Source organism: Coptis chinensis, chromosome 5 (assembly GCF_015680905.1).
Source record: "Coptis chinensis isolate HL-2020 chromosome 5, ASM1568090v1, whole genome shotgun sequence".
In the NCBI taxonomy this organism is placed as follows: Eukaryota; Viridiplantae; Streptophyta; class Magnoliopsida; order Ranunculales; family Ranunculaceae; genus Coptis; species Coptis chinensis.
In genome coordinates this window covers 24,901,086-24,913,536 of record NC_141460.1, presented here as the reverse complement: position 1 = coordinate 24,913,536, position 12,451 = coordinate 24,901,086, and the positions used below count along the sequence as shown (strand labels likewise).

General features: G+C 37.1%; 1 non-coding gene across 1 annotated transcript; it reads right to left on the bottom strand.

Annotated features, from left to right (window-relative positions):
• Positions 1-4,673: 4,673 nt before the first annotated feature.
• On the bottom strand, positions 4,674-4,779 carry LOC147497160 (small nucleolar RNA R71). The gene has a single exon (XR_015197228.1). It is a non-coding gene; the product is annotated as a small nucleolar RNA R71 (small nucleolar RNA).
• Between the last annotated feature and the right edge of the window lie 7,672 nt (positions 4,780-12,451).

Sequence of the window (12,451 nt, the reverse complement as noted above, 5' to 3'; positions counted from 1 at the left end):
GTTTCTTCTACAGCAGGCGACTGTAATTCATGGAAATGTTTTAGGTGTTAGCCATTTACTTGAAAGGTACTATTGTCCTTTAAATTTACCAAGGTGATTACCCCATGAGGGGTGACATCAGTAATCAGAAAAAGTCCTGACCAACGTGTTTTTAATTTACCAGGAAAAATATGCAAATGTGAGTTATATAGCAAAACTTTTTGACCAAGGTCAAACTCTTTATGCAAAATATGTTTATCATGAATACGTTTCATGTTAGCTTTATAATCCTTCGCTAAATTGTAAGAATCGATACGGATTTCTTCAAGCTCATTTAATTGTAATTTGCGTTTGACACCAACGTCATTAATGTTGAAATTAAGACTTTTAATAGCCCATAGGGCATGATATTACAACTCAACAGGCAAGTGACAAGGTTTACCAAAAACTAAGCGGTAGGGTGACATACCAATAAATGTTTTAAAAGCCGTTCTATATGCCCATAAAGCATCTGTTAGGTGTCTAGACCAGTCTTTCCTATCATGATTAACTGTCGTTTCTAATATTTTTTTAATTTCTCTATTAGACACCCCAACTTGACCACTAGTTTGAGGAGGCGGAGTCTCCACCTTATGAGCGACTCCATATTTAATTTCTTGACTAAAGCTTCAATAATGAACTCTATTACAAAAATGTTTTCCTCAATCACTGATGAAGACCTTAGGTATGCCAAAACGTGAGAAGATATACTCCTTCATAAACAATACTACAGTTTTATGGTTATTACTATGACAAGCCATGACTTCAATCCATTTAGAAACGTAGTCTACAGCTACAAGATTATAAATGAAACCATGCAAAATGGGAAACGGGCCCATGAAATCAATACCCCAAACATAAAAAATCTCTACTATAAAAATGGGATTTAAGGGCATCATATTATGTTGAGTAATACGCCCAAGTTGTTGACATCTAATACACGCTTTGCACTGTGCATGGGTAGGGTCAGCCAATAAAAACCGCATTGAAGAACTTTGGCGGCAGTCAAGAAATATATGACCCCCGCATGATTGTTCATGGCAGAAAGATAAGACTTCATTGTGCTCCCACTGGGGAATGCAACGACGAATTATCTGATCTGCACAATACTTAAAAGAGGTAAGGTTCATCCCAGTAGTAAAACATAACTTTGGCCAAAAATCTCTTGCATTCATTTCTGGTCCATATCTCAGGAATGATCTCAGACACTAAAAAATTAACTATGTCTGCATACCAAGGTGCAGAAAAAATTGAATAAAGATGCTCATCCAGAAAAGAGTCAAATATTGATTTGGAATCACTGTCATCCTCATTAGTTAACCTAGATAAGTGATCTGCAACTACATTTTCAGCTCCTTTTTTATCCTTAATTTCTAAGGTAAATTCAATTAGGAGAAGAATCTAACGGATCAATCTCTGTTTAGCATCCTTCTTCGCGAGAAGGTACCTAAGCGCGGCATGGTCTGTATAGACAATGGTCGTGGAACCAACTAAGTAGGGACAAAACTTATCTAAGGCATAGACAATGGCTAGAAATTCCTTTTCAATAGTAGTGTAATTACGTTGAGCATCATTTAAGGTTTTACTAGCTTAAAAAATAATGGTAAACTTATTATCAAACTTCTATCCTAGCACAGCACCAATGACATAATCACTAGCATCACACATAAGTTCAAAAGGTTTTGACAAGTCTGGTGGTTGTATGATAGGTGCAGAGGTTAAAGCGGCTTTTAAAGTTTCAAAAGCCTGTTTGCAGTCATGATTAAAATAAAAAATGACATCTTTTAAAAGCAATTTTGTTGAAGGCTTAGCTATTTTTGAAAAATCTTTTATGAAACATCTATAGAAACCTGCATGGCCTAGAAAGGCTCTAATGTCACGGATAGTCCGTGGTATAGGTGATCAACTCCCAAATGTGCATTTTATTACTCGTATATTGCTGCATTACAGTCCCTCTTACGCTTAATGAAAAGACAACTCAGCTTTTACTGCCTTTTTCAGGTTAAGGAGTATTTTAGACCACTTATCATAAAAGCTGCATCTTAGCACCAAAAAGAGCCTTAATCACGCTTATTATGAAGACCAGTAGCTGCTATGGAAAAGTGTTAAAAAAGTCAAAGTCAACTGGTCAAAGTCAACAGTCAAAGTTCTCAAATCAGAAGACCAAAGATGGAGGCCCTTATCTCAAATTATGAAGACTTTCTCCCCAAACCAACCTTGGTCATGAAGAAACAAAAAAGTAAAAGCAAAAGTGAAAGAGTGAGGTGTCTAGTTTGTAATGGAGAAGGGCAAATCTGTAAAAGGCAAAAGTAGGGGTATATAAGCAAAAAGCAAGGGAGAGAGAACCCATCCATTGTCTTAGGATCCAAACCATTTGGTTTGTTTAATTTCTTGTCTTGCTTTTCAATTCATGTTTTTATTTTCTTGTTGTTTTATTTCATTTCAATCTTGTTATTTACTTATTCTTTGTTTTATTTCAATCTTGTTATTTACTTGTCCTTGTTTTAATCTTCAATCTTGTTTGCTTGCTTTCATTTCAATGTTTTAATCAATCTTCCCTTTCATGTTTTCAATTCATTTCAATACAACAATCTAAGCTTTCAAATTTTCATAGCTTAGAACCATTCTAATCCTACAAGAGTCTACCTTTCTTCTTCATATCTCCTTCATTCAAACTCTAAACAATTTAGGATGAACCTCAACTCTTAATCTAAACTCTTTTAAAGTATACTCACTACAATATTAAAGCTTCAAATGGCGGCGCCGTCATGGATTGAAGGAGTGAGAGTGATTGGTTGATAATCTAAGAAAGGAGCATCATTCTCATCTCTCCATTTCTATTTTTTTTCAATTTTTCATCATTTTATTTTATTGTTTTACAGTACTGATCCACTTTCTTTCAAATCAGGCCATGGAACAAACAACCTGGAGAGGAGCTGAAGACACCGATAAAAAACCAACAAACGTTGTCGGCACCGAATGGGCAACCGCCAAGCGACGTCAGCATATCAGTACCTGATTTTTTCTGGTATCGGTTGTTTGGAAGTGTGTACCTATACTCTGAGCCCGGATTTTGTAATAGAGTAGGAGAAAATAGTAGAACTTGTTTGTAATAGTTAGTGATAAAAAGAAAAAAGAAAAAAAAAAGGTTTTTGATTGATTTCTTATGATAAACATAAGTTAAACTTGGTTTAAGTTTTATACTCACCAGGGGATTAGAGTTTTAATTACCTTGGGAAGTTCAAGTGTATCGTGTGAGGCAAGTTGTGGATCATAGTTCACACAATATGGATCAACTTGGTAATCAACATTCTAAGTCAAATTGACTCTAGTTAATCTAGGTGATTAATCTAAAACTAGTTAAGTAGATTATTATAATCTTAGATTAGTTGCAAGTTTGTGCCCTTGAAGGCAAAGTTGTATAAATTGTCAAAAACACAACTTGTGAGCTTTTTAAATGGGCCTTTATTGTACCTTAAAATAGGGTAAAACTCGAAAGGTTGGGCCTGATTCTCAGATCAAGCGCCAACTGACGTCGTCTTTCTCCTTAAGTAGCGTGTAAGCATGGCTTGAGAGGTAAATTCTAAACTTCCTCGAATCCCAAGTAAGAGGATTCTTGTGTGTTCAAGCATGCTTACGTGATTTTTTGAAATTTACTTTCCACATTGCAATTTACATTCGCGCATAAGGCTGAACCCGAGCCATAACAACCACTGGGAAGTCATTACCCAATGTAGGTAAATTAGACGTTGCTTGATTCTTGGAAGCCCTTGACCAAAAAAGTTAATTAAAATCAATCAACTAGAGCCCAAAGTAGTCACGCTCCTTTAGAAAAGGACAAAAATATAGCCACGAGGAGATTGTTGGTAGCACAACCCTTAGATTCATTGTGAGTGAGATTCCTCACTCCCCTCCCCCAGATTCATCGTGAGTGAGATTCTTGGTAGCACACCACTTGGTGAAGTGACTGCCTACTCTTTTGAGACGTGTAGTAGAGCCATCCTAGTCTCACGCCCAAATGTTCCTCTTGCCAGGGCATAGTAAAATATAAACCAAAAGCAAAGTTTTCAAAACTCCATACTTGTAAAAATGAATTTTGATTGCTTGAGCATACATTGCACCGTTTGCACATGTTAGGATAGTTTTGGGGTCTTGCTAAAAGTGTATGATACTGCGTTCAAGCACTTTTTGTATTAGTAAGAATAAAAATTACTCACGTAGGAGAGTTCGTCGCCCTAGACAATCTCCTGTTTCTCGTCCTCCATCTTTTAAGATGGTTGATGAAGTAGTACAAGCTGAAGAGCCTCTCTCCAACTTCTACACACCATTACAAGATGGGCCTCCATCTTGTATACGACTCACACCGTTTAAGAGCGATTTTAGGATTCCACCGAATGTGTTCAATCTTCTACCCATCTTCCACGGATTAGAACATGAGTTACCGTACGAGCATCTACGCCGGATACATAAAGTACGTAATACCTTTCATCATCTGGGCGTCACCGACAATTAGGTTAAGCTAGGAATGTTTCCTTTCACTCTAGCTGGCAAGAGTCACGCTTGGCTTCTCTTATAGAAGGTTGACTCTTTCGATACATGGGAAAAGGTTGTGTTCTCCTTCATGAAGAAGTACTTTCTGCCGAAGAAAATAGAAGAGATAAGAAGCAAGATATAGTTCTTCAGACAGAGTCCGAGTGAGACATTTTCTGAAGCATGGGATAGATTCTCTGACTTACTCCATTCATGTCCTCACTATAAACTAGAAAAATCCACTCTTGTCCAATGTTTCTTCAAAGATTTTCTCCCATAACACAAAGTAACCCTCGATATCATGAGTAATAGTAATTTTTTGGATAGAGGTGCAACCGAAGCTTTAACCTTTCTTGAAAACCAAGCTGAAAAGAGTACCCATTGGGGTGACATAAACAATTCCAGAATAGCCCAACCCAGTACATCTAAGGCTAGTGGTATTTTTGAGGTGAAATCAAATCCAGAAATCAAAACCCTAATAGAAACTCTCACAAGAAAGATAGATAGATAGATAGATAGATGCCCTCACAACCAAACAAAAAGACCAAACCCCTCATCCTATCATGAACATAAATATCTTACCATTCAATTTTGGTCTAAGCTTAAATCATATAGATGCCACCTATCCCTTAATTGATCACAAAACTATCATCATTTCAACCAGAAAAAGTGTGTGCTTTCAATGTACCAAATGCACCATGGAGACAACATCCAAACTTCGCATGGACCAATACTCCACAAAACCAAATACCACTAGGTTTCAACAAACCAACAAATACATTTAAACAAGGACAAGGACAAGGTACTTATAACAATCTAAATAGAGCATTAGTTCCATCCCAGTTTAACTAGAACTATCAAAACCCACCTATCAACAACCAAAGAGACCTAGTCCCTGTTACGCCATCAACTAGTGTCCAAATAGAGAAACCCACCGAAATAATGCTATCTGTCATGCAACAGCAAACCCAAATCCTAGCATCCATGCAACAATCTCTAAACTTGTTAGCCCAAGATAAAACCAAGAAAGGTGTGTTCCCAGGTCAAGCTATTCCTAATCCTAAACCAACAAACACAGCCTTTGAAGCAACAAATGATGCGAACGAAGCTGGAGCGCTAAAAACTCTTTCTTAATCATCCCATCTATGAGGATTGAATTCTCTTGTTCTGATGTATTCCTTTCCCATTCTATTCCATCTTTTTCTTGAAGGGGACACATCAATAAGATAACCGGACCTCTCCACTTGGAGGGTGTGGTTGTAAGTGTCGGAGCCTTAGTCCACAATATATCTCGTATATTCTTTGCAAAACACTTTTTACTCGTCATTGGAGTAAGTGTGAACCTGTGGAGCGAGTATGCAAATTTTCTTTTCTTTATTTTATACTTCTTTTTCAAAAATATTTGTTTTCTTTGCGTTGTTAATGATAGATTCTCGATACATCAATAGTTAAGTGATTTTTCAAAATGGGCAATGGATTTTACACAGACCAACCCCTAGAACAACACAACCTAGGGGAAGTTTAAGATCAGCTTTGCTTACTAAGGGGCGCTTATATCACCAAGCTATTTGCCCGGGTCAGGATATTCCATGTCTTGCAGTAAATCCCCTAACTCGCGTAGCTGAAGCACTGTCTGTTTAGATTGGGTTCACCACAGAGTCGACACAAAAGTTGCCTAAGATTATCTGTTATGATTTGTTTTAAAGAAAGTAACATCTAGAATCACTGCTTTTGAGTACGAGTCTCTTAAAACATCTCTCCATAGTTTTCAAAACCATAAGATATCAAAATAAAAGTTATACGCCCATAGTAACCAAAATGATACCGGATTAACGTATAATTTTATCTTCTTGGTAAAACCTCTATATGGATAGAGATATATTTTGAATGAGAAAACCAACTAATAAATAAATAAAGACGAGGCGTCTCTAAACGAGAATTAAACAAATAGAGTAACCCAAAGTGATATTATTCTCTGTTTAATTCTATCTTTTGCCTCTACCTCTCTATTTTGTCTCAAGAATTTGACATTAAAAGACTCAAAAAATTTCAAAATTTCAAAATTTTCCTTTCTTAAAAATCTTTCCCCTCTCGTTTAAATCTTTTCCCCTTCTAAATCTCTCTCGTTTCTGAAAAACTTTTCCAAAATGTTTTCTATAGCAAACAAAAACCCTCCATCTAGCAAGACTAGATGGATCAATTTCAATGATCATGTGGAAGCACTTCCTAGAGAACTGCAGCTTAAGATATGGACACATATATAAAAAATTATTTCTGGTTTAGGTAAGAGTTCATACGCACATAAGAGATGAGCTAAGAGAGAAGGCTGGTGCTCAAATTGTCAAACATCAACTTGCCCTTGTCTTCAACCTTATAATAATTCAGTTTTTACGGTTTTCATGTGCCAACCACCTGCTCATCGAGTACAGCTGAATAGAGTAACCCCATCTGGTTGGGATTGACTCAAGTTTTCAAAAACTTCCAAGTTTTGGGTATCTGACTTTAAATGACCCACCTTTTTAAAATTTCACTCAAACTTATTCAAAACCCAAAAAAATTAATTAAAATTTTCTTTTTCTTATCTATACATATTTCCTTACAGTTCCTGTACAGTTCTTTCCATCATATATTTTTCTTCCACCATTAAATTGTGAGTGTACCCTATACCATTACGTTGCATTTTCGATGTTGATCGTTTTGGTACCTCACGAGTCAAGATCGGACGAGTAACGAAGCACGGATCGGATCTTGAAGTTGGCAAGACATTGAGGACAAGATTGGAATTTCTTGAATTCATTTGGGCTTGGACCAAAATTTCATTTTCTTAAAAGAGACACATGCGAGGCAAGTTCCATCAACCCTTTAAGCCCACACGATCGCCCACCTTCCTTTCTTCTTCCTCACAATTTCCAAACCCTAGCCACCACAAGCCGATTTGCGCCTGCCCCTACTTCACTCGCAGTCGTGACCTCACCCCAACACACCACCATACAATTTTTTCACAACCTTCCCAATTTTCAACCCCTATTCCAACTCAAAACCCCAATTTTTTAAATCCCTACTCTAAATGGCTCGAGTTCTTAAAATCGTGCCGGAGCTAAATTTTTAAGACCTCTTCTATTCCGATCTGTTTAAAGTGCACTTTAGAGCTGAGATTAGAAGAAGAGGATGGGAACCCTTGGTTTTGTTGAAAGATGCGGTTTATTCTCCCTCTCTTACTCTTTCGTTTTATACCTGCATGCTTAGAGGGGAGGATGACCGCATTATGGTTGTTAAGGATGGTCGCTCACTGGAGCTCACCAAGGAGGTGGATTACTTCACTGAATATGCCAATCGACAGTTCACTCAGCCCATGGATGGAATTCACTTCCCCCATGGAGGCCAGAGGATTCTGTACTCATATCTCCACCAGCTCAGGGAAACTCAGCAACACATCATAACGGAACAGCAGACTATCCGAGTGGAACAACATACCCTCAGAGAGGAGCAGTGATCCTTCCAGCAGGAGCAGCGATGTTTTCATCACAGTGTCACTAGAACACTGCAGAGCATCAGAGACGCGCTCCCGCATAGTGATAGACATGCCAGGCCTCGACGTCAGCAAGAAGAAGGATCTTCTAAACATCGAGACGAATCATGCACGGATTCTGACTAGGATTCCTAGTATCTGTTTAGTTGGATCTATTTATTTTTTTGTTTTTTTTTCACATGTATGACATAGTATAAGTTTAATTTTATGCTTAATATTATATGCTTGTTTTATTTTGTTTTGTTTTTCTTGTGGAATTTGGTATATGAGTAGAAGGTAAAACAGATACATCATGCCAAAATTTTCCATTTTCCATTCATTGCATGTTTTCAAAAATACAAAAACCCAAAAATATTGTATAGTAGAATAAATATCCTTAGTATAATAAACCATGTATTTCTCGTTTTATATCAAATAACCCACGCCCCAAACTTATTTGGTGGTGGCGAATTTTCATTATGAAGAACATAATACAGGTGTATTGCCATTTTTGCTCATGTTTCTATGGTAATCCCTTTCTTTATCTCTTCATACTTTGAGGACAAGCATAGTTCTACATGGTATAGTAACATTTTGTAAAAACTAGGCATTTTATATATAGTATATATAATTGTATATTTCTTCATTTCTAATTTTTTTTTTCCGGAAAAGACCAAAAATATTTTTCCGTTTAGTATTAAAAAGTCTTGTTTCCCTTTTCTATGATGAATAAAAAGTTTAGAAGTCTCATTATAGAAATAGAGTAAGGACCTGTTCTTCGTTCTTAGATTAATATACATACAATAGTTTCTGTATCTTTTCATGAATGGCATGCATCAGCATTTACTTGTATATAGCAGTGAGTTTCCGAAGCCAATGTTTTTTTTTTTCAAAAGTTTAGAGGTTATGGCAGACCTCAACCTGTACTAGAAGAAATTCTCAAGTACATAGTTCCTTTTCTATCCTCTTCCACAATGTTATGTAATTTAAAATAAGAGGAGGATAAAAGGAAATGTCAAGATTATCTCAAGATTTGTATAACTTTGAAAAGTAATCAGCTACCTGATTACCCTCTCTATAGACATGCTTAAAACTGCATTTGACAAAGTGTGTTCTAAGAGATTCAATTTGGGCCACAATGTTAGAACATTACCACATGCTTTGACCTGGGCCCCGAATGATGTTTATAGCTCCTGATGAGTCTGAGTTGACTTCAAGATTGGAGATTCCTTGCTATTTCGCGTACTGAAGGCCTTTGGCTATAGCAAGGAGTTCCTGGAAAAGAACCGAGGGTTTATGCGAACTTCCTGCATACGCCAGAGTAACATTCCCCAGAGAATCTCTAATGATCCCTCCAAATCCATTTCCATTTTCATGAACTGAACCCATCTGTATTTAGCATGAATGAGTCCTCCTCTGCTGATGCCCATTTGATCCAGTTGGGAGCTGGCTCTTTGAAGTTTATCTTCAGTCCTAATCTTGCTGCCAAAATTCTCAGAGATGTAGATTCATTTACATCTGTTAGATTCCTTTGGAAGTATAGCTGCATATTGGACATAATCTTATTGCTTAACTGCTGCGATGGAACCTTTTGATTCTTTTTCTTCCTTCTGTTTCGGTCACACCAAATTTCATGTACAATAGCACCAATGCATGCCTTATAGATATCAACACTAGATGCGTTAATTCTACAAAGTCTGAAGATCTTATACCATTCTTTAGTAGAGCCCTTTACATTCCCTCCTATCCCAAGTCTGCTCTTAACATGTTCCCAGACTTTCTTTGAATATTGACAATCAAAGAATAAGTCCTTGGAGTGTTCTGTCGAGGCATTACAGAGACTGCATTCAGAGTGTTGCAAAACTTTCTTTTGAATCAATCTGTTTTATGTAGGAAGGCAGTTTGAGAGTAACTGCCATAAAGTGAATGAATGCTTTGGAACAGAGAGCTTCCCCCACACCACTCTATACCATTTTACCTTTGTTTGCACTTTCCTTAGCACCGTATACGCAGATTTCACTGTGAAGTCACCTGTGGTACTAGGAGCCCATACCACTTCATCCTTCTCAAGATATCTATTAACTTCAGTCCCTAGAATATAATTCTTTATGTGTCCATTTGGAAGAGAGGTGATAGTTGAAGTCCATTCTCCTTGTTCCAATACATCACTGACTTTTGCTACCTTATTAAGATTGATTAGATTTCTTGCTTTCGGTATCTCCCACAGAGGTTTGCTTGTGCACCAAAGATCATGCCAGAACCAAGTATTAGTGCCATCTGCAATAATATACTTAATATGATTTCTAACTATATCTCTATGTTGTAGTATTCTTCTCCAAACCCAAAAGCAGCTGGAAGGAATTTTCATAGTCCATAAATAGTGCTTTTTGATCTGCTAGCTCCATGTCCAATTTGCCCACAAAGAGTCCTCTTTCACTGCAATTCTACAAACTAATCCACAATATGCAGCCTTATTCCATGTCCGTGCATTAGTCATGCCCAAACCACCCTGCTCCTTTGAGTATCTAAGAACCTCATGACTTGCATGGTGCATCTTCTTTGTCATGCTAGGGACAGACCAAAGAAATCGATTGCAAATCTTAGAGACCTTGTTAATAACTTTCTTAGGAAGTACAAATGTTTTGGACCAATAAACTTGAAAAGAAGACAATACTAACTGAATGAGTTCAAGTCTACCTGCTCTTGACAAGTTTTATTCTTCCAGTTGGATATTCTGGAAGTTAATCTTTCCACCAATGGGAGACAATCTCTTATTCCAAGTCTTGATGATGTCAAGGGAAGACCAAGATAGAAGATAGGAGGTGATATGAGAGAGATGCCCATTGTATTGGCTAAATCCTTACCAGCAGCTTGAGACATACAACCAACAAGAAGAGTGGATTTGGCAGAGTTTATATTCAGTCCTATAACTTATGAGAATTTCAGGAGTATCTCTTTCACGACTAGAATGGAGTCCATGTCACCTTTGCAGAATAATAAAGCATCATCTGCAAAAAATAGATGAGAGATACTAAATTTTTTGCACTTAGAGTGAGGATGAATCTGCCCAGAGATAAGTGCTTGCCTTAGAAGTCTAGATAGAATCTCCATTACAAGAACAAACAGATATGGCGAGATAGGATCACCTTGTCACAAACCTTTTTCACCTTCAAAGAATCCTTCAGAAGTGCCATTTATAATAATAGAATATGATGGAGAGCAATAGCACATTGTAAGCCATTCTATGAAGAGAAGGGGGAATCCAAAACTATGCATTATCATTTCCATTGGATTCCAGTTGACTGAATCAAATGCTTTCCTGATATCAATCTTGATAACACAATTTCTTGATCCATGCTTCCTTGAGTAACCTCGAATAAGTTCATGGGCCAGAATGAGATTATCTTGGATGTTTCTGCCTTGTACAAATGTAGACTGAGCTCGGAGATTAAGAAAGTGATATAATCCTTCATCCTACTTGTAAGAATCTTAGTAACACATTTATAAATAGTATTACAACAAGCAATGGGTCTGAATTCATCAACCTTAGCAGGAGCAAGAGTTTTAGGTACTAAGCATAGAAGAGTAGAGTTTGTACCTCTCTAGATGGATTTATGTGAAAACATATGCTTAATAGCAAGAATGAAATCATTACCCACAATATCCCAAGATTTCTTGAAGAAGAAGGAATTAAACCCATCTGGTCCCCGAGTTTTATTATCATCCATAGAGAAAATTGCTTCTTTGATTTCCAAGTCTGAAATATCCTTCACCAGATTATTGGCCATATCTGATGTTAACACATGGAGGTCTAGCTGCTCAAAGAACTGAGGAGAGCATGTAGATAGAGAGGTTTCACCCAAGAGATCAGGGTAATAAGAAATGAATGCTTGGGCTACATTGTATTGTCTTTCCTACATATCTCCTTGCGAATCAATAATAGACCAAATGTTATTTCTGGTCTTCTTTTTTTACAAAGTTGTGAAAGAAAGAATTGCATTTGTCCCCAAAAGATAGCCAATCAGTGTGAGTTCTTTGCAAAAGATCATATTCTTCTAGGAGCATGAGAGAATAGAGCTCCGACATCTTTACACTTTCAAGATTGAATAGATGTATGTCTAGAGGTTTTGCATGCAGTTGCTTTTGAATCTCTTCAAGATTTGTTTTTGCAGTGTTCACCAAATTTTGAAGATCTGTGGAGCTGAGTCTAGGCTATCCTTTGAGAGTAGCCTTTAGAAGTTTAAGCTTCTTTGAGAGCATATAGGAAGGATTTCCTTGATTTGGTATAGACCAACATTTGCTAAGAGTATCCTTGAATAAAGGATTGACCAGCCAGTAGTGGCAAATTCTAAAAGGAGGTCTGCAAATAATCTTGTTAGAAAGAGTTAACACAAT